The sequence below is a fragment of the Octopus bimaculoides genome, chromosome 3 (assembly GCF_046866305.1).
Source record: "Octopus bimaculoides isolate indiv1 chromosome 3, ASM4686630v1, whole genome shotgun sequence".
Classification (NCBI taxonomy): domain Eukaryota; kingdom Metazoa; phylum Mollusca; class Cephalopoda; order Octopoda; family Octopodidae; genus Octopus; species Octopus bimaculoides.
This window is the reverse complement of record NC_142930.1, coordinates 114,933,981-114,957,786: the sequence shown is the minus strand read 5'-3', so window position 1 is coordinate 114,957,786 and position 23,806 is coordinate 114,933,981. Positions and strand designations below refer to the sequence as shown.

The 23,806-nt window shown below is 39.0% G+C and overlaps 1 protein-coding gene across 5 annotated transcripts in view; it reads right to left on the bottom strand.

Annotated features, from left to right (window-relative positions):
• Window positions 1-23,806, bottom strand: part of LOC106880477 (uncharacterized) — a 53,799-nt gene that overhangs the window by 17,517 nt on the left and 12,476 nt on the right. The window contains exon 1 of one of the 5 annotated variants that reach the window (XM_014930420.3): window positions 21,684-21,774. The exons of 2 other annotated variants lie outside the window; for them this stretch is intronic. The gene's annotated coding sequence lies outside the window, so the exon portion shown is untranslated. Of the gene's footprint in view, window positions 1-20,318; window positions 20,534-21,683; window positions 21,775-23,806 lie in introns of those variants that run through there. 2 more of the 5 variants (XM_014930419.3, XM_052966179.2) reach the window with 2 other exon arrangements.

The following is a 23,806-nucleotide window of genomic DNA, read 5'->3' as shown; positions in this document are numbered from 1 at the left end:
GACTATATACATACATATATATATATATATATATATATATATATATATATATAAATATATATATATATATATATATATATATATATATATATATATATATATATATATATATATATATATATAAATATATTTATATATATACACATATATATCTATGTGTGTGTGTGTATATATATGTGTGTTTGTGCGTGTATATGTGTATGTATATATATATATATACATATATATATATATATATATATATATATATATATATATATATCCACATAAATATATATTCATTTATTCCCTTATACTTTTATTTATTTCAGTCATTTGTCTGCGGCCATGTTGCAGCACCACCTTTAGTCAAACAAATCGACCCCAAGACTTATTCTTTGTAAGCCTAGTACTTATTCTATCGGCCTTTTTTGTCGAACCGCTAAGTTATGGGGATGTAAACACACCAGCATTGGTTGTCAAGTGATGGCGGGGGGACAAACACAGACACACAAACATATACGTACACACACACACTTCATCAAGGGACGAAGTGTGTAACTTACAATGTTGATAAATATACTTTATTGGCTGTGTGGTAAGTAGCTTGCTTACCAACCACATGGTTCCGGGTTCAGTCCCACTGTGTGGCACCTTGGGCAAGTGTCTTCTACTATAGCCTCAGGCCGACCAAAGCCTTGTGAGTGGATTTGGTAGACGGAAACTGAAAGAAGCCCGTGGTATATATGTATATATATATATATATAGGATCTTTTTTAAAACGGGGGCCACATTTTTCATTAACAAAACACTTTGAAACTTGGAACACTGGTAGAATGTGTCATATAAAACATCTTTTTTCTCTTAGTCTTCTTAAAAAAAAAAGAAATCCATAAGTTATTCCATGTGAAAGTTGTCGTATTTCTGTAATTTCAACCAATCACTGACGTCCATTCAGCCGATATACATTAAGTGCCGACTACATAAACAAACGATTCTGAAGCAATTAACCCTAACCCTAACCCTAGGGTTAGGGTTAACGTTAGGGTTAGGGTTAAAGCAAATTTAAAATGAAAAAAGCAAATAAAACGAAGGTATGGAGATTAAATACGCTTTACATCGCTTAATCAGCCAAAGGAGTAAATATAAACAACTGAATACTTGTCAGTGATTGGTTGAAATTATCGAAATAAGACAATTTTTTACATGAAATAAATTCGAATACAAAAATATTTTTCTGTTCTATAACACAAAATAGATAAGTATACAAAGTTTGAAAGTCTTTCCATACCAAAAACACTACGTAAAACATTAATGAAAAATGTGGCCCCCGTTTTAAAATAGATCCTATATATATGTATGTGTGTGTTTGTGTTTGTATTTGCCCCCCCCCCCACATCGCTTGACAACCGATGGTGGGGTGTTTACGTCCCCATAGCCTAGCGGTTCGGTAAAAGGAGACCAATAGAATAAGTACTAGGTTTACAAAGAATAAGTCCAGGGGTCGATTTGCTCGACTAAAGGCGGTGCCCCAGCATGGCCACAGTCAAATGACTGAAACAAGTAAAAGAGTATATATAGTCTCCTCTTGTCATCAAGCCAAAATGCTTGAAGCTTACTAACTTCCTACTCTTGAATCACGTATTGCTGTGTGTGTGTGTGTGTGCACATGTCTGAAACCCTGTACTTGTAAGAAACGAGTGTAGTGTTTCGATTAGGAGTAAATTAACAAAAGTTAATTCATGGTGAAGGAAGTAAATCTTAAACGTGTTAACATACACACCTACTCACATACATCACACATCCATGCACCCACACACACATATATACACAGACATGAGATGAGTAAAAAGACATCCTTGTAATCATTAAAATTTATTTAAATCTGAAATTATACATTTGAATTATTCATTAATTGTTATAATGTGAATATTTAGTAGACATGCGCAGGAGTGGCTGTGTGGTAAGTAGCTTGCTTACCAACCACATGGTTCCGGGTTCATTCCCACTGTGTGGCACCTTGGGCAAGTGTCTTCTACTATAGCCTTGGGCCGACCAAAGCCTTGTGAGTGGATTTGGTAGACGGAAACTGAAAGAAGCCCGTCGTATATATGTATACAATGTATATATATGTGTGTCTGTGTTTGTCCCCCCAACATCGCTTGACAACCAATGGTGGTGTGCTTACGTCCCCGTGACTTAGCAGTTCGGCAAAAGAGACCGGTAGAATAAGTACTAGGCTTACAAAGAATAAGTCCTGGCATCGATTTGCTCGACTAAAGGCGGTGCTCTAGCATGGCCACAGTCAAATGACTAAAACAAGTAAAAGAGTAAAATAGAGTATAGATTTAAAACTTCCTAATATATTGTAATATAGTTGCCGTCAGGGGTAATTGTCCTATTTAGGTGGGAGGTTAATTGTCCTAGTGGAGAAATTGTCCTTATATGGATTATTCTATGAATAAAAGTTTTACTTTCTAATACACACCTCAGTAAATTAAATGAAACAATAATGAATTGCTATAATAAAATGATTTACACTTATATATTCTACAGAAAAAAATAGGACTATTTTTACACTTCAGTTGTTTGAAAACACATTTTCCCTTTCTATCTTTTAATCACTGTTTCCATTCATTAAATGTTAAATCACTGAAATTATATTTTTATCTCATGGGGCAATACATCCAGTGCAAGGAGTAATTTGTCAAGCTATTTCAATATCTGTGTTATATAACAATATAGTGGAGGTGCAATGGCCCAGTGGTTAGGGCAGCGGACTCGTGGTCATAGGATTACGGTTTCGATTCCCAGACCGGGCGTTGTGAGTGTTTATTGAGCGAAAACACCTAAAGCTCCACGAGGCTCCGGCAGGGGATAGTGGCGAACCCTGCTGTACTCTTTCACCACAACTATCTCTCACTCTTATTCAAAGGGTCAGCCTTGTCACACTGTGTTACGCTGAATATCCCCAAGAACTATGTTAAGGGTACACGTGTCTGTGGAGTGCTCAGCCACTTGCACTTTAATTTCACGAGCAGGCTGTTCTGTTGATCGGATCAACTGGAACCCTTGACATTGTAAGCGATGGAGTTCCAACATAACAATATACATTGTTCTCTAATTGTGGAAATATGTTACTTTAAACGTAAACATGTATTTGCTTTTATGTACATACCTGTCTGGGTGTGTCCATATCCATGTATATATGTATGTGTGTGTGGGTATATATATAGATGTATATATATATATATATATATATATATATATATATATGTGGGATCTTTTTTAAAACGGGGGCCACATTTTTCATTAACGAAACACTTTGAAACTTGGAACACTGGTAGAATGTGTCATATAAAACATCTTTTTCTCTTAGTCTTCTTAAAAAAAAAAGAAATCCATAAGTTATTCCATGTTAAAGTTGTCGTATTTCTGTAATTTCAACCAATCACTGACGTCCATTCAGCCGATATACATTAAGTGCCGACTACATAAACAAACGATTCTGAAACAATTAACCCTAACCCTAACCCTAACCGTAGGGTTAGGGCTAGGGTTAGGGTTAGGGTTAGGGTTAAAGCAAATTTAAAATGAAAAAAGCAAATAAAACGAAGGTATGGAGATTAAATACGCTTTACATCGCTTAATCAGCCAAAGGAGTAAATGTAAACAACTGAATACTTGTCAGTGATTGGTTGAAATTATCGAAATAAGACAATTTTTTACATGAAATAAATTCGAATACAAAAATATTTTTCTGTTCTATAACACAAAATAGATAAGTATACGAAGTTTGAAAGTCTTTCCGTACCAAAAACACTACGTAAAACATTAATGAAAAATGTGGCCCCCGTTTTAAAATAGATCCTATATATATATATATGGTGGACTCTTCCATTGAAGATGAGGTATGAATATTCAGTTTTCAATGAATGATCTGAATAAGTGGACAGTGTACCACGTGCCAAGTGTTGAAGTGATCACAGAGCAATGTAAGATGGTGTGTGTATATATATATATATAAACAAAATGGCAATACTTTTTGACTCACCCTCGTATATATATAATATATATATATATATATATATATATATATATATATATATATATATATATATATATATACGAGGGTGAGTCAAAAAGTATTGCCATTTTGTTTAGGACAGATATAATTACCAACACAGGAACATGTATCATACATCAAAATGAAGCTGGTTCTCTGTGAATCACATCTCTCCTTCTCAACATAGTCACCGCTTCTCTCAATAGCAATGTTCCACCTTCGAATGAGAGCATGTATCCCTGCCTCGTAAAATTCTGGTGACTGTTCTTTGAGCCACTTCTTCACTACAGTCTTCACTTCCTTGTTACTGGAATAATGTTTGCCTCTTAAACTCTTTCATGGGGCCGAAGAGATGATACTCTCAAGGCGCTAAGTTATTCTAGTAAAAAGGAAGTGAAAACTGTAGTGAAGAAGTGGCTCAAAGAAAAGTCAACAGAATTTTACGGGGCAGGGATACATGCTCTCATACGAAGGTGTAACATTGCCATTGAGAGAAACGGTGACTATGTTGAGAAATAGGGATGTGATCCACAGAGGACCAGCTTCATTTTGATGTATGATACATGTTCCTGTGCTGGTAATTATTCCTGTCCTAAACAAAATGGCATTACTTTTTGACTCACCCTCGTAGATATAGATATATATTGAATCTGTGCCCTGACTGGTCCCATGCCAATATCATGCACCATTCAAGTGTGGTCGTTGCCAGTGCCACCTGACTGGTTCCCATGCCAGCAGCATGTAAAAAGCACTCACTACACTCTCGGAGTGGTAGGTATTAAGAATGCATTCTAGCTGTAAAAACTTTGCTAGATCAGATTGGAACCTGGTACAGCCTCCCAACTTGCCAATCCTCAGTCAAACCGTCCAACCCATGTCAGCATGGAAAGCAGATGTTAAACGATGACAATGATGATGATGATCTGGGCAATAACCTTACAGTGTGCATTTAAAAGCTTCTATACAGTTATTGGCTATCATATGCCATCATGTAGCAAGATTATTCCTTATATTGAATATACGTGTTGAATTCTGTTAGCATATATGATTTAGGTAATACTTTATATTTCATTTCTTTATAGTATAAATTTGTGTGTGTGTGTGTGTGTGTGTGTGTGTGTGTGTGTGTGTGTGTGTGTGTGTGTGTGTGTGTGTGTGTGTGTGTGTGTGTGTGTGTGTGTGTGTGAATATTTCTTAATGTGTATGGAAAGAGGGGAAATGTTTATATCAAAGTGTTCAATTAATAAACTTAATGCCTCTCTCTCTCCGCTTCTCTCTGTCTCACTCTTTCTCTGTGTATGTGTGCTTTTCTATTTGCTTGTGTTTGTGTGTGTATGGTATGTATATATGTTAGTGTGTGTGTGTGTGTGTGTGTGTGTTTGTCTCCAGTACCAAAAAGGTTGAATGTCCAGTCAGTCATGCCATGTTGTCCACATCCAAACAGCTATGCCCAATCGTCTCATTCTAATCATCATCATCATCATCATCATCGTTTAACGTCCGCTTTCCATGCTAGCATGGGTTGGACGATTTGACTGAGGACTGGTGAAACCGGATGGCAACACCAGGCTCCAGTCTGATTTGGCAGAGTTTCTACAGCTGGATGCCCTTCCTAACGCCAACCACTCAGAGAGTGTAGTGGGTGCTTTTACGTGTCACCCGCACGAAAACGGCCACGCTCGAAATGGTGTCTTTTATGTGCCACCCGCACAAGCCAGTCCAGGGGCACTGGCAACGATCTCGCTCGAAAATCCTACAGGAGCCAGTCAGGCGGTACTGGCAACGGCCACGCTCAAAATGGTGCATCTCATGTGCCACCCGCACAAGAACCAGTCCAGGGGCACTGGCAACGATCTTACTTGGCTTGCCGGGTCTTCTCACGCACAGCACATTTCCAAAGGTCTCGGTAAGGAATTTCCAACCCCAAAACCATTACAGAAAATGCTCTCTATCTCTCACTCTTACCCTCCCTCCCTCCCTCCCTCCCTTCATCCCTCCCCCTCTCTCTGTTCCCCACAATTAGTTTATTCATATGTTGAGGGTACAATGAGCAAGGCTAGAGTAATCAGCTGATGTCATATCAAATTATAAAATACTAGCAGTATAACCCGGCGATGCTCGGGATTAAGCTAGGATTATTAAATGATTAAGTCCTTTATTTCAAACCAAAATAAGTAACATCGACATCAGATTTGAGCGAAATCCGTTGAAATTGGTTTGGCTGAAAATGGTTTGCTGGCAATTTGATTGGGAAATCCCATAAGGAATCAGTTTATTGGTTATTTTCACTTATTGACTCTTTTTTTAAATGTTGCATTAGAGATCTGCATAGGAGAAGGTTGATCTGAAGGTTTGCATTGGGGATCTGGATTGGAGTAACTTAGGAAAGCTTACCAACAACCTTAACCAAAAAATAAGGAGCCTGTCCCTTCTATGTTAACTGTAACCCTAACCCTAAACCCTAACCCTAACTCTGACCCTAAAACCGTAACCCTAACCCTAATCCTAATCCTAACCGTAACACCCTAGTGGAAATCTTGCGGGTGTTAATCTGAAAAATTACCAAACCCTTTTTGTGGTCCGAAAAACGGGTTGGGGGGGGGGGGGGGTGACTGACAAATTGTTACATACGTTTTTGTATCAAAACTCTTTCGCTCCCAAAGTAGTATATGTGCGTATGTGTGAGAGTGAGAGGGAGGGAGAAAGATGAACGATCTATATATATAAAAATGAGATTGTGTGTCTGTCTGTCTGTCTGTGTGTTTCCCTAAAACTCGAGAACTACACAACCAATTTCATTCAAATTTTACACATCTCTTACTTAGGGTTCCGGTTGTGTTTTAGTCAAAAAAAATGTTTAACTTCTTGCAGAGTTCGAGCCCACAGCAACATCATATCTCCTCCACTATTTAAGTATTAAAAGTGAAACAAAAACACTCATGTCAAATACTTTCACTTTAAAAATGAAACTATTCCACTAACTGAAACAATCACATTTCGATACTGTAATGACAGATACTTTCACTTTAATGGTGTGTGTGTATATATATATATATATATATATGTAGTTCAAAAAAACAATAACAAAAAAACAACAAAGTGAGGACGTGATATGGATAGTATTATTGGACGCTCAGGAAAGGAAAGAGAGAGAGTATGACGTTTCGGGCGTAGCCCTTCGTCGGAAAGATGGAAAGTTCGGAGAATGGAAGAACGGAGAAAGAGGAAAATGGTACCGATGCCCACGAGGTTACATGATGAAAAGACCGGAAGGGGAGGTGGTGGGGGAAAAGTTCTTTCTAAGATAGGAGAGTGAAAAAGGGAGGTGAATCTGTGCGTTTGCGAAAGTCTGCGAGTGTGTGTGTGATAACAGAACGTGTGTGTGCGTTTGTATGTGTGTGTGTGTGTGTGTTTGCATGGTTTGGTGGTTTATCTGTTAGTGTGTTTGTGTGTGTGTGTGTGTGTGTGTATGACGTAGTGGAAGAAATTAGTAGCAGGACTGGTTAGTGGACGCTGTAGACAGTGTAGGTAGAAGGTCAACAGGTGGTTATTTGGGTGTGTGTGTGTGTTCGTGTTTGTGTGGGGTTGTCGGTGTTAGGTACGTGTACGTGTGTGTGTGTATTTTGTATGTGCGCGTGTGTGTATGTGTATGTGGGTGTGTGCGTGTGTGTGTATATGTGTGGATGTGTGTGGGATTGTGAGTGTTAGGTACGGGTGTGTGTGTGTTTATGTGTGTCTGTATGTGTTTCCGTGTGCGCGTGTGTGTATATTTTTTGTGCGTGCGTGTATGTGTATATTGTGTATGTTTTCGAGCGTGCGTATGTGTTATGTATATGAGTGAGTATTGTGTATGTGAGAGGTGTGTGTGCATGTGTGTATATGTGTATGTGTGTCGTGTATGTGTGTATGTGTGTGTGTGGTTTTATGTATGTGAGGGGTGTTTATGTGTGTGCGTGCGTATGTGTGCCAGGTATGTGTGTTACTTTGTGTGTGCACTCCTGTGTGTATGTGTGTGCATGTGTATGCGGCTGTGTATGTAGGCGTGCGCGTATATATGGGTGTGTGTGTGTATATATGTGCGTTCGGCTATGTGTGTGTGAGGGCGCGTATGTATGTTTGTCATGTATGTGGGCGGTATATATGTAAGGTGTGTGGGTATGTGTGCGTGTAGGTAGTGGTGAGATAAAAGGTGGAAAAAAGTAAGTGTAATAACAAGAGAATAATGGATATAATGTAAGGGGGACGACGGGGGGGGGGGGTAAAAAAAAAATTATGTAAAGTGTTGCAGGGACGTAAAGGGGAGAGTCATAAGGAAGAGAAGGCTGTGTTGAGTCCGAAGGGGAAAGAAGAATTAAGGTTGAAAATGTAGCGTTGCTCCAAGTGGAGTCGCGAGGGAGTGGACCCATGGTGCAGGGCGAGGCCAAAAACGGAGATGTTAGAGGGAGAGTGGTTGGGCAGTTGGAAGTGACGGCCGACAGGGGAGTCCGAACCTAGCCGAACGTCCCTTAGGTGTTCGGTGAAACGGTCGGCCAGCCGGCGGCCCGTCTGCCCCACGTAGAGTTGGTTGCATAGGGTGCATTTGATGCAGTAAATAAGGTTGGAGGAGGTGCAGGTGAAACTGTGTGAAATGTGAAGTGTTTCTAGGTTCGATCCGGTGACAGAGGTAGTGTTGGTGATGAAGGGGCAGGTGTGACAGCGGGATCTGGAGCACGGGAAGGAGCCGGGTGGGGGTGGGGAGGAAGAGGAGAAGGTACTGCGGACCAGTAGATCGCGTAGGTTGCGGGCGCGTTTGAAAGCGGATAGGGGTGGGTTGGGGAAAATGGGGTGGGTAGTGGGATCGAGCTGGAGGCGACGGAAGGCCCGTAGGATCCTCCGACGAAGGGGTAGGGTGGCAGGGTGGAAACGGAGTGGGAAGGGGGTACGGTTAGGGGATTGGTGTGGGGGAGGAGAGAGGGCGGTGGTGCGGTCGATTCGACGAGCGCGGGCGAGGGCGGATTGGACAAGGTGGGAGGGGTATCCTCGATGCATGAACAGACGAGCAAGATACTGGGACTGGGTCTCGAAATCCTGGTCCAGGCTGCACAAACGTCGGAGGCGGAGGAACTGGGAGTAGGGGATGGCTCGTTTGGTGTGGAATGGATGGGAGGAGGAGAAGTTGAGGTAGAGGTGGGAGTCAGTGGGTTTGAAGAAGGCGGAGGTAGTGAGAGAGTTGGAGGGGGGGGGTTGATGGAAAGAGAGATGTCGAGGAAGTTGACAGAGGTGTCAGAGATGGTGGAAGTAAAGTCAAGAGCGGGGTGGAAGTTAGAGAGGAAGGAGATGAAAAGGCAGAGCTGTTCGCGGGAGAGGGAGGTGGCTCCTATACAGTCATCTATGTAGCGACCGTATAGTTCCGGGGTCGGACCGGAGAATTGGGAGAATACTTGGGCCTCAATGTAACCAACAAAGAGGTTGGCGTAATTGGGCTCCATTCTCGACAGAGAGAGAGAGAAAGAGAGAGAGAGAGAGAGAGAGAGAGAGAGAGAGGGAGAGAGAGAGAGAGAAAGAAAGAGAGATAGAGAGAAAGAGAGAGATGTATATGTATACATATACATGTATATGTACACGTATATGTATAGATATAGATATAGATATAGATCTATATGCATACATGTATATGTATACATATGTGTAGATGTATATATATATATATAGGTGTACATCTAATATGTACACATATATAAATGCATACAGATATCTATACATATATACACCCATACACACACACATATATATGCACACAAACACACACATTAGTCATTTGTTTTCTTATCCAAAACTACGTCAAGAGTATTGAATGGATCTTTAAGAAATTTGGAAATTATATTCTATGCATAATGGCCATAACCCCCATGAAAATTCATATATTTTTGATGTTGATGAAATTTTAACCATACAGATTACACACAAATAAAGTAATATTTCTAAAATATTTTCTTCTTAGAAGTTACAAAGACCCCTTCATGGGGGCTTCACACCCACAATTTAGTCATTTTTCCTAAGCAAAGACGAATACAGTTGTACCATTGGTAGCTATAGGGTCACCCGAACATAACAGATGAGCATTATTTGTAATTCAACGGTACAACAGTGTAAGACTATCCTTTCAGATATACTTACATTGTGATTTCTGCAATGTGGTGCATAAATTGTCAAGTAAATGAGACTCATCTTTGCCTCCACTGATTCACTTGCAAAGTGATGAGTAAAATTATTTCGTTGTAGACCTCCTTTGAGTCTTTTTATTACCACTGCGACACATATAGTCCCCAGTTGGTAACATTGATTTCAAGGCCTTCCCAGATGAGTGACTGGTTGTTCTAAGACATTTATTGATTGTAAATATTTTCTGCCCAGTTACCTATCGGTAGAGTGGTCATTTGCAAACTCCAGAGGCGACACTTTCATTTCCCTTTGCTCCAAACGTCACACATTGTTGTTTCTATTGAGTCATGCCCTTCCAATTGCTATAGATCCATAATGCATCTTAAAGCTGTACCTGTCACCTGTATGGTGAGGAATCCTACATTGGGGAGTAGTAACGACTAGGCTACGGTAGCTGACTGATTATCGTGATCATTCGTCTTTTGTTTTCCTGTAGCTTTGCTCTCTTTTACAAACCCAGTGAACATACATATATTTCCTATTTTAAAGAAATTCAAACAATACATATTACACACAAGTTAAAAAGATTCCCAACAATTAAACTTCTCTGGTTGACATTAATACACCCATCACCAATAGGGGCCTTAACTCCCACAATTTTCAGCTCCATAAGCTCCATTTTTCAGGAGCAAAATTCTTTTAAGGTCCATGTAGTGTCTTAGGCCAAAAAAATTTTTAACTTCCTGCATAGTTCGAGCCCACAGCAATATCTTATCTCCTCCACTATTTCAGTATTATGTGTCAAAAATGAAACAATAACATCACTCTACTGTAATGTCAGATACTTTCACTCTAACACTGAAACTATTCCACTATTTCAGTATTACATGTCAAAAGTGAAACAATAACATGTCGCTACTGTAATTTCAAATATTTTCACTTTAATATTTTCAATTTCATACTGAAACTATTAAAGTGAGACTATACTCTCACATATATACAGGCATACTATAAGACCCAAGTAAAAACATTCCCAACAATTCAACTTCTCTGGTTGACATTAACACCCCCACCCCCAATAGGGGCCTTCATTCCCACATTTTAGAGCTCCATTTTGCAGAAGCAAAATCTTTTTTACAGGTTCCAGAAGACTGAAATTTTGGAATATGCGCATAAAGATCAATAGTATGGGATACATGTCTCATGATTAGAATTTTTTTAGGGTGTGTAAAGAGGGAAAGAACCCTCATGTGCAATTTTGATGAAATTCGAATCATATGTATTCCAGTTCCTTACAGAAAATATAACAGAAAAGTCTCATTTTTCAATTGCATGTAACACGGGCAACGCCGGGTATCTCTGCTAGTTTAAAATAAATAAATGATTTAAAATAAATATATTTGAACTGTTGTGTGAGAAAGTATATATAATCTTATAGAATATAGTGTCTTTCAAAAACATCTTATATTTGAAACTATATCTCATGTTTAAGAAAAAAAATGCATTTTACTCTGTCTTCCTTAGCTACATTTTCTTTCGTAATACGCTTTGTCTCCCTCTTCCACTTGTTCGTTCCTTTTTTTTTTTTTGTTAGACGCTGTCTTGGTGAGAGAAATTTTTTTCCTTAGCCTCTTTGTCTCCCTCTTCCACTTTTTCATTTTTTTTTTTTTTTAGACGCTTGGAAAACACTCTGTTTCTCCCCTTGTCACAAACACACTATTTCTTTCTTTCTTTCTCTCTCTCTTTCTTTCTTTCTCTCTCTTTCTTTCTTTCTCCCTCTCTTTCTTTCTTTCTCTCTCTCTTGCTCTCTCTCTCCTTCACGCGCGTACGCACAGATTTGACTTCGCCATGTCAACAAACTTCAAAATTGGTAAAAGTTTATCGATTTTTACAGCTATACGCGGGTGCCTCTGTGAGAAAAAGTTGACAAAAACACAGATAGGGTCATGAACAATGTCCTCCTAAAATTGGAGCGACATGCGTGCTAATTTGTGGGCGTGCATAACCCACATCACGTACACACACACACAAACATCTTGTGTTTTATAGATATTGATTGATGCTACAATTAGCTATGTCTCTTTTTTTAACATTACATTTTATTATACATTTCATACACCAGAAGTGGTGCTACAACTATATAATGAGACACTATGGAGGAAATCCGCACCATTGTTATAAATAAATCACAAGCTCTTGTTACCAACAGGAAATTTACTTTCATCATCATCATTATTAGTATACACATGTATATGCACATCTGAGTGTATGTGTTTTCTATATAAATACTTATATGTAGGTATAATAAATTAATTAAGAACAAGCAGTTACAAGGCCTCAAGTCATTTATAATATATTTCTACAGAAGAGAGAACAATATATATATATATATATATATATATATATATATATATATATATATATATATATATATTTAGGAGAAAACCCACAAGAATCCTCAGAGTGAAAGGTCACAGTGAATTAATATAGAGAGATAACACATCCAGGATATTCATACTATAAGGTCATAGATGAGATACAGGAAAATTTGAGTGTTGGTTTAAAGTAAAATAGGTAAGTAAAATCCATGGTATCACATGGTATCATATATTTATACACACACACACACACACACACACATTCACACGAGATTGAATACCAAGGATCTTCATTCCAGTCTTTTCTCTGCCATTCTTCAACACTCCCCATATGATGATTTATTCCACTCCTTAATGTTACTAATTCAGTTTGTCATAAGTCTTCCTCTCAAGCATTTACAATTCATCTTTGCTTTTAGTTATAGTTAGCAAAGTATTGTAGGTCACTTGAAGCAGTGTGTATTGTTTGTAAAGAACAAAATGTTTTGAATGACACAACAATGCACTATAATACAAACATTGGACTATAATAACCGTTGTTATTTAATCATCCATAGTCTGATATGATATTTCGGAATAAAAATTCTTTCTTCAGATCATCATCATCATCATCATCATTTAACGTCTGCCTTCCATGCTAGCATGGGTTGGACAATTTGACTGAGGACTGGCAAACCAGAAAGCTGCACCAGGCTCCAATCTGATCTTGCAGAGTTTCTACAGCTGGATGCCCTTCCTAACGCCAACCACTCAGAGAGTATAGTGGGTGCTTTTACGTGCCACCGGCACGAGGGCCAGTTAGGTGGTACTGACAATGGCCATGCTCAAAATGGTGTTTTTTACGTGCCACCTGCACAGGAGCCAGTCCAGCGGCACTGGCAACGACCTCGCTCGAATGTTTTTTCACATGCCACCGGCACAAGTGCCAGTAAGACAACGCTGGTAACGATCACGCTCAAATGGTGCTATCTACGTGCCACTGGCATGGAAGCCAGACAGCTGCTCTGACAATGATCATGCTCAGACGGTGCTCTTAGCGCTCCACTGGCACAGGTGCCAGTCATCGAATTTGCACCTTGGGATTATAAGAGTGTCACTGTCTCTCTTGTTCACCAGGTACTTTGTGGCAATCTCCTGTTCTTAGATTGCAAATGCATAGCCCTCAAAGTGTGATGTGATGTAGTGGTCTTGTGTCCAAGAGAGGCTGCACTTCATGTCAATTCTACTGTCTTCTTCAAGCTTCTGGGCAACATACCCATGCATTTCTTCTTAGGTAGGGTCTGTTAACATTACTGTTTCTGTGGAAGTTCCCAGTTGTCAAGATTTTGTGGGTTTTGATAACTATGGAGTGGATTTCCTCTCCAGACCAATCAAATATCCCAAATGTTGGAATCAGCACTGGTACTGCATAACCAAATATGAACGTTTCTTTTGGCCAAATTCCATGCCTATATCAGCTGAAAATGTTGTTATTAATTCCAGTTGTTTTTTGGAATTGTTAACACTTTTAGCATAAATCTTCAGGTCAACTACAAAGAAATTATGAGTTACATTGATACTTCTAGCAGTTGAAGATCCTAGCATGTAACCATTTGTTTTCTGCAGTGGGAACGATAATGGATTTAGTGTCAAAATGAAAAGAAGTACAGAAAGGCTATCTCACTGGAATGTTCCTTTGAAATGCCTCTTCTATCAGAAACAATTATTCTGTTCTCAGTTGGAAGGGTGAGAATTGTTGTTCATGTCTTTGTAAGTCTCTCTACAGCAGCAATTAATGTAGTAGGTACTTTTACCAGATGTAGGCACTTCAACAGCCATGAATAAAGGATAGAGTTGCATGCCTTCTTATAGTCAAGCCAAACTATCACAAGATTTCTACACGGTTTTCTTACTTTAGACAGTACAGCTTTGTTTATTAAAAGTTGTTTGGCACATCCCCACACTCACTTCTTTCCAACAGCCTGTTCATCAGTCACAATGTTGTTTGACTTAATGGTCCTAGAGGAATTGATTGAGGCAACTTGTGTACAGTTTGTACATAATGTTTAGGCAAGCATTGGGCTTGTAATTTCCTGCCTCTCAGTTATTTCATTTTTGGCAACAAGATTAACCCTTACTGTAGCAAGCCAATTTGGTATATCAATCTGACCTTCCATAGTTCTTGTGAACATAGGGAGGTAGTACCATGACAACAGTGTAAGACAGCTGCGAATCACATGCATGATGTCTTCTACAGAAATATGGCATAGCCTACACATGCGGTTGCACCTTGGGATTATAAAAGTGTCACTGTCTCTCTTGTTCACCAGGTACTTTGTGGAAATCTCCTGTTCTTAGATTGCAAACGCATAGCCCTCAAAGTGTGATGCGGTGTAGTGGTCATGTGTCCAAGAGAAGCTGCAAAAGCAGACTTTTGGAAATAGTTGTTTGAATTTCCCCATTTTTGTTGGGGTTTGCCCCTGCTTTGTTTTTTCATGCATTGTGAAACAATGAAGGGAAGTCATTTTTAAAATGCATGTCTTTTAAATGTTGGTATTTTCCCCCACTCTCTCTCTCTCACACACACACTCATCATACCTTTGGAACAGCAACAACCACAAAAATGTTTTTTTCTTTATCGCAATTTCCTGTCATTGTATCTTGTTCTACATTCTGAAACATATGCAATTCACATTAAAAGAAAAAAAAATCTCACCCCATTCTTCCCTCCTTCATTGTATTTTTCACAATGAAGGAAAAGCCAAACATCACAAGTGGAAGTGTGAAAAACGGAATTTGAATTTTGGAAAAATTTATTTATAAAGTGACATTTTCAGTCATTTATTTAAACTTTTTCTGCTAACTCATCAAATTCAATTATTTGAAATAGATGGGTTTTGAGATGTAAATTTGGTAATTTTTTAAAACTTTAATTCTAGTGAACTTGAAGTGCCCCAGGTCCTGTTCTTCAGGCAAGAAGGCTTCCAAGAAGCAATCCAGTTTGGAAAAGAAGGATCTGGAAGCTTAAGGATCCTCTGAATAGTCAGAGATTTAGAGATATCCTAACTGAAGAATTTGAGGAGGAGTTACAGAAGTGCAACATAGAGGGTAACTGGAAGTCCCTACAAGACAACTTGTTGAAAGCCACAGACCAAATTTGTAGCTGGTGCAAAGTTCCAACTAGACCTAAAGTGACATGGTGGTGGAAGAGTGTAGTTGACAGAGCCATTATATCAAAGAAGCAGGCCTGGAAGGAGGGGAAGGGTGGCAGTAGTAAGGAACTATGCCAGGTAGCAAGACGGGAAGCTAGAAGATAGATATACTTAACCATGGGTAAAACAGAAAGAAAGAAGTGTTTTGGCTTGAACTGTTTTGGCTAGCAAGACAGTATGTCAGGGAAAATTGTGATGTTATTGGAGAGAAATGTATTTTCAAGGGTGATGAATCACTTGCAGTTAGTGACTCTGCAAAGAAAAAGGTTTGGAAGTGACACTAGGAAAGGCTGCTATATAGAGAAAACTCATGGTAGAAGGAGAGTCTGCCTAATGTGGATCTAACAGAAAGACCAGCTATCTGAATAGATAGTAGCTTGATAGATAAAGCCATGAAGGACACGAAGATGGGGAAAGCACCTGACCCATCAGGAATTACCGTTGAGATGCTTAAAATATCTGGCGGTGTGGGTTATGGTCAAGTCACCCATATAGTTATCAGGAGTCATACCCAATGACTGAGGGAGTCATACCCAATGACTACTGTAGCAACACCATAGTCAACTGCTACAAAGGTAAGATAGAAATAATTACAGAGGGATCAAATTGTTGGATCAGGTGATGAAAGTTACAGAGAGGATCATAGCCCATCTGATTAAGAAGAGAGTTAGGCTAGATGGGATGCAGTTTGGTAAGGCAACTGAAAGAGAAGTACCTAGCCAAAAATAAACCTTTGTACCTGGCTTTCATTGACGTGGTGGTCCATGTGGAAGCTAGTGATAGATATGTGGTTAGTGAGAGCTGTAAAAGCATGTACAGGGATGCTGTCAGTAAGCTGAGAGTTGGCAATGAGTATAGCAATGTATTCAGTGTACAAGGAGTTCACCAAGGATTGGTCCTCAGGCCCTTGTGTTCATCATAGTCCTCCAAGCAATAACAGAGAAATTCAGGCTGCCCCTGGGAGCTTCTCTATGCTGATGACCTTATTCTTATAGCTGAATCACTACCAGAAATGGAGAGAAAATTTCAGGTGTGGAAGCAAGGTCTAGAATCAAAGGGCTTTAGAGTTAATTTAGTAAAATCCAAAATCTTAGTAAGCAGGAAAGCAGACAAATCATAAATGCCTTCAGATAGATGGACCTGCTTGATATGTAGAAAAGGTGTAGGTGGAAACTCCATAAGATGTACCTAGTGCAAGCTATGGACACATACGAAGTGCAACAATATCAGAGGAAGGTTAACAGGGAAAATAGTCTTTGTGCATGGCATGTGTACAAGTACAATAAACACCAGAAATGTACAGAAAATAGACTCTATCAAATACCATGGGAGATACATAGAAGTAGTTGGTAACTTCTGTTAACTAGGTGACCAAGTCAGCAGCGGAGGTGAATGTTCAGAGAACATAGATGCTAGAATAAAAATAAGCTTTTGTTGGTAACAAAGGGCCTCTCCCTCAGAGTGATAGGTAAATTGTATGATGCCAGTGTGAACAGCCATACTACACAGCAATGAAACATAGGCTGTGACTGCAGAGGATATGCAAAGGCTTGAAAGAAATGAAGCTGGTATACTTTGCTGGATGTGCAATGTCAATGTGCATGTATGACAGAGTGTAAGCGTCTTGGGGGGAAAAAATTGGGCATAAGAGGCATCAGATGTGGTGTGCAAGAGAGATGACAGTGTTGATATGGGCATGTGATGTGTGTGGAGAAGAACAGCTGCATAAAGAAGTGCTGATCTCCATAACTTAGCAGTTTGGTGAAAGAAACTGATAGAATAAGTATCAGGTTTAAAAAAAAAAAATTAAAAAGTAGTGTGTTTGATTCATTTTACTAAAAATTTGTCAAAGCAGTGCCCCAGCATGACCACAGCCTTATGACTTAAACAAGTAAAAGATAAAAGATGTGAATACATACTACTGACGAAGCCCAGTGATACAGAAATGCATAACTAGCATTCCCACCACTGTCAGAAATTTTTATCTACTACAGATAATACTTTGTTTTATCTAACACAATACAAGAGATATTATCTCTGGATAAACACTGCCCTTAATTTGGTTTTCCACAATGTATTTGTATTTACTACAACACAAAGATTACTGTGGTTATCTTTTAAATTTTCCAGTTTTTGTTTATAATAATCCCATTCCAAAATACAGAGTCATATGTACATCAGGTCATTATAAAATTAGGTCACAAGGTCAAAACTTTTTTTTATAATTTAGGCATCTGTATGTTTTTTTATAATTATTGATCTACTCTTGGGCAGTTCCTCCTGGATGGAGACCAAGGCATGTTTTTTTTGTTTTTGTTTTTGTATGGAAGATCAGCTAGTCTCTAACTCATTCTATTCTTTTCTACTCTAGACCCAGAATTTTTGGGGAGGGGGCCAGTCAATTAGATCGACACCAGTATGCAACTGGTACTTAATTTATCGACCCCCCCAAAAGGATGAAGGCAAAGTCAACCTCGGCAGAATTTGAACTCAGAACGTAAAGACAGATGAAATACCACTAAGTATTTCACCTGGTGTGCTAACGTTTCTGCCAGCTCACTGCCTAAATATTCTTTTCTATTCTAGGCACAAAGCCCGAAATTCTGGGGGAGGGGGGTAGCTGATTAGATCGCTCCCAGTATGCAATTTGTACTTAATTTATCGGCCCCAAAAGGATGAAAGGCAGTCACCCTCAGTGGAACATAAAGACAGATGAAATACCTATTTCTTTACTGCCCACAAGGGGCTACACACAGAGGGGACAAACAAGGACAGACAAACGGATTAAGTCGATTATATCGACCCCAGTGCGTAACTGGTACTTAATTTATCAACCCTGAAAGGATGAAAGGCAAAGTTGACCTCGGTGGAATTTGAACTCAGAACGCAGTGGCAGACGAAATACCGCTAAGCATTTCGCCCGGCGTGCTAACGTTTCTGCCAGCTCGCCGTCTTTCTCACTCATTCTATTGATGTTGTTCAAGGAATAGTAAAAGCCAATACAGCTTTGCACCTGTGTCATCGCAGGTTTAGAATTCAGAACATAAAGAGCTGAAATAAACTTCCCAATGCTCAAACGATTCATCCAATCCATCCACAAGCCTAGAATAGTATTTTATTGTAGCTATGTGGTAAGAAGTTTGCTTCCCAACCACATGGTTCCATGCTCAATCCCACTGTGTGACACCTTGTGAAAGTATCTTCTACAATAGGCCTGTGTTGACTAAAGCCTTGGGTGTGGATGAGTGAACCTAGAAGATGGAAACTGTGTGCAAGCCCAATAGATATATAGATGTGTGTGTGTGTGTGTGTGTGTGTGTATACATGCATGCATGTGTGTGTGCATGTGTATGTGTACACATGTGTGTGTGTGCATGTGTATCTTTGTGCTAGTATTTATGCACCACACTACCATCATTTGACATCTGGTGTTAGTTTGTTTACATCCTCTAACTTGGCAGTTCAGCAGAAAAGATCGATAGAATAAGTACTAGACTTACAAAAATTTTTTTTTTTTTAACCCATAATACTGGAATTGATCTGTTTAATTAAATATTTCAAGGTAGTGCCCCAGCATGGCCACAGTCCAATAAATGACAGAAGTAAAAGATAAAAAAAAGAAAGATAAATATAAGCGCAGGAGTGGCTGTGTGGTAAGTAGCTTGTTTACGAACCACATAGCTCCGGGTTCAGTAGAGGACACCTTGGGTATGTGTCTTCTACTATAGCCTTGGACCAAAGCCTTGTGAGTGGAGTTTAGTAGATGGAAACTGAAAGAAGCCCGTTGTATATATATATATGTGTGCGCGTGTGTGTTTGTCCCCACAACATCACTTGACAACCAATGCTGGTGTGTTTGCATCCGCATTACTTAGCCGTTCGGCAAAGAGACTGATAGAATAAGCACTTGCAAAAAAAAAAAGTCCTGGGATTGATTTGCCCGACTAAAGGCGTTGCTCCAGCATGGCCACAGTCAAATGACTGAAACAAGTAAAAGAATAAACGAATAGAAATATGAGTGTGGTACATCAGTACAACAGACACGAGAAAAAAGCAAGTAAAAACATGATTTACTACTTTGACGACCACAACAACAACAACAACATAACATAAACAACAAAAATTGTTCGACTGTAGCAACGGTAATGATATCGATAACAACAATAGATCAACACTGAGAGCAGCAAGAAATAAACGAACAAAGCAAAGATGAAAACAGCGAGTTTTTTTTAAAATATATGTTTCTACATTTTGTGTAAAGAGTTTTTTTAAAAATTTTCCCGCTTCAGAAAGCAAACACACACAAACTCATAGCACACAACTATACACACACACACACATATATACACCTTGTCAAAAAGGTACCTCACTTTTTAGTCTGTTTCTTTCATTCCCATTAGAATACATTTTGGTTGTTGTAATTCTTCACAACTCGTCTACACGAGGAGCTGGGTTATAATGTAGAATGCTTCTCGTATAAGAAATAAGGTGACTCACAAAGAATCAAGACTAAAACAAAATAAAATATAAAAATAGAGAAATGAATCAAATTATATACTTTACACTAGTTGTGAGAAACCATTATATCATCATCATCATCATCATCATTTAACGTCCACTTTCCATACTAGCATGGGTTGGACGATTTGACTGAGGACTGGTGAACCGGATGGCTGCACCAGGCTCCATTCTGATCTGGCAGCTTCTACAGCTGGATGCCCTTCCTAACGCCAACCACTCCGAGAGTGTAGTGGGTGCTTTTACGTGCCACCAGCACGAGGGCCAGTCACGCGGTACTAGCAACGACCACGCTCAAAATGGTGTTTTTTACGTGCCACCTGCACAAGTGCCAGTTAGGCGATGCTGGTAACGATCACACACACACACACATATTTATTCACATGTATATGTATGTATATATATATATATGCATGTATAGGATCTATTCAGTTTTGCTTACAGATTTTTTAATTATTTTTTTAAAAACTAAACACGAGGTTACGTGTATATATATATATATATATATATATATATATATATATATATATATACACGTACACACAAGCAGAGATACCTGGCGTTGCTCAAGATTAAAATGGTATAGTTTTTTTATTGTTTTACTTCTTTTAGTCATGTGACTGCAACCATGCTGGAGCACCGCCTTTAGTTGAATAAATCGACCCCAGGATTTATTCTATGTAAGCCTCATGCTTATTCTATTGATGTCTTTTTTCTGAACCGCTGAGTTACAGGGACATATATGTATATATCTATGTGCATGTGTCTTTGTTTGTTCTGCACCACCGCTTGACAACTGGTATTGATGTGTAACTTAGTTGTTCAGCATAAGAGATCAATAGCATAAGTACTAGAGTGAAAAGAAAAAAATATACTAAGTCCTGGGATCAATTTATTCGATTAAATTAGGTGGGGGGGGGGTGACTTTTCAGTGCGGCAGGCAAAAATTTCCAAAGGAAAAGGTTTGTGGGCGGGTAACAAGTTCTAACTCATATATCTAACTCGATACATATTAATAAAGATAAGTTTAACATATTAAATTAACGCGTAACATCTTCATTAACACCGTCACTGGATTTAGGACATTTATATTACTTATGCGGTATTCTATATTTTTCAGCTAGAGTGTAGTTGGGTCTCAAGGGGGTGGTACAAACCTAGCAATACGTGTTTTATAGTTATAATAAAATTTCCATTCAAATGACAGTTCTCAGGTGATTTCTGACCATTTTAAGTCGTAGTAGAAATATAACCTACGTCGCAAATAGATATACAATTACTGTAGAAATTTTATAATTGTAAACATTAACCATATTTTTTACACGCCCAATTGCGCCAATTCTGAATGAAGCCTTTCAAAGCAGTGATCCAGCATGCATTAAACAAGGGGAAGATAAAAGAAATATTTACATAATCTGGGTTTTACGCTGGGTTTTACCCTGGGTTTTTCCATGACGACTTCCACTTGTTTACATACTTAGTGACAGCTGGGAAAACCCAGAAGTTAAATGGTATTTATAGGTGTGTGTGAATGGAGGAATGCACATGTGTGTGTGTGTGTGTGTGTGTGTGTATGTGTTTGTGTGTGTATGTGTATGTGTGTGCAGCTTTACGTATATATGTTTGTGTGCATGTGCTTATGTTTACATATACCAATATCTAATGTGTGCGTGTGTGTGTGTAGTTTGTATGTATGTGTGCATGTGCGTATGTTTACATATACCAATATCTAATGTGTGTGTGTGTGTGTGTGAACATATACGTTTCAATAATTTGTGATGATATATATATATATACATATATATATATACATATCATCATCATCATCATCATCATCATCATTGTTTGATATATATTTATTCACAAATCTATGGACACAGGTATGTTCACACACACACACTCACATATTTACATATAGATATATATAAACATAAGCACACACACATCTATATATATTTATATCATCATCATCAGCATTTAACAATGATGATGATGGTGATGATATATGTATATATAATCATCATCATCATCATTTAATGATAATGATATATATATGTGTGTATATTTGTGTATCTTTGTTTACCCACTACCACCACTTGATAACTGGTGTTGGTACATTTACATCCAACACCAGTTTACATCAGCAGTTCAGCAAAAGGGACCGAAAGAATAAATACCAGGCTTTGAAACAAAAAATAAATAAATAAATAAATAAATAACTACTGGGGTCAATTCATTCAACTAAAAACTTCTTCAAGGTGGTGCCCCAGCATGGCCTCTGTCTAATAAAAGATGAAGCATAAAAGATATGTAAACAAATGTATGTGTTAATATATGTATATTCTGTTATTCTGTTACTTGTTTCAGTCATTTGACTTTGGCCATGCTGGAGCACCACCTTTTAGTCGATCAAATCGACTCCAGGACTTATTCTTTGTAAGCCTAGTATTTATTCTGTCGGTCTCTTTTGCCAAACTGCTAAGTTATGGGGATGCAAACACACCAGCATCGGTTGCCAAGCAATGTTGGGGGGACAAACACAGACGCCCAAACATATACATACATAAATATGTATATACATATATATGATGGGCTTCTTTCAGTTTCTGTCTACCAAATCCACTCACAAGGCTTTGGTTGGCCTGAGGCTATAGTAGAAGACACTTGCCACGCAGTGGGACTGAACTCGGAACCATGTGGTTGGTAAGCAAGCTACTTATCACACAGCCACTCCTGTGCTTGTTATACATATATATATACACATCGTCATCATCATCACTTAATGTCTGTTTTACATGCTGGCATGGGTTGGATGGTTTGACGAAAGCTGGCAAACTGGAAGGCTGTACCAGACTCTAGCATCAGAATAATTTCTACAGCTGGATGCCCTCCTAACATCAACCACTCCGAGAGTGTAACAGGCGCTTTTACGTGCCACCAGCACGGGTGCCTTTTGCGTAACACCGGTATCTGCCACAACTGCGATTTTGCTTACCTTGATGGGTCTTCTTTTCAAGCATGACTTAATGGCAAAGGTTCCATTCATTGCCTCCGTGAGACCCAACACTCGGAACGAGCTCAGCTACTTGACCTCCATGGGGCCCAGTGCTCAAAAGGTTCTTGAAAGGTCTCAGTCGTTGCCTCTGTGAGGCCCAGCACTCGGAAGAAGTTCAGCGACTTAGTGTCCGTGAGACCCAATGCTCAAAAGTTCAGTCACTTTGCCTCTGTGAGGCCCAATGCTCAAAAGGTGCATTTTACATGCCACCAGCACAGGTGTCAGGCAGAGGGCAGAAGCATCAGCCACGACTGCAATTTCACTTGGCTTGACAGGTCATCTCAAGCACAGTATATCGTCAAAGTTTGAAGATTATGCTTCGTTACATGTCTTCCTGAGTCTACCTCTTACTACAGGTTCCCTCTACAGTTAGAGATTGGCACTTCTTTACACAGTTATCCTCATCCATATGCACCACATGACCATACCAGCACAGTTGTCTCTCTTGCACACCATATCTGATGTCTCTTATGCCAAA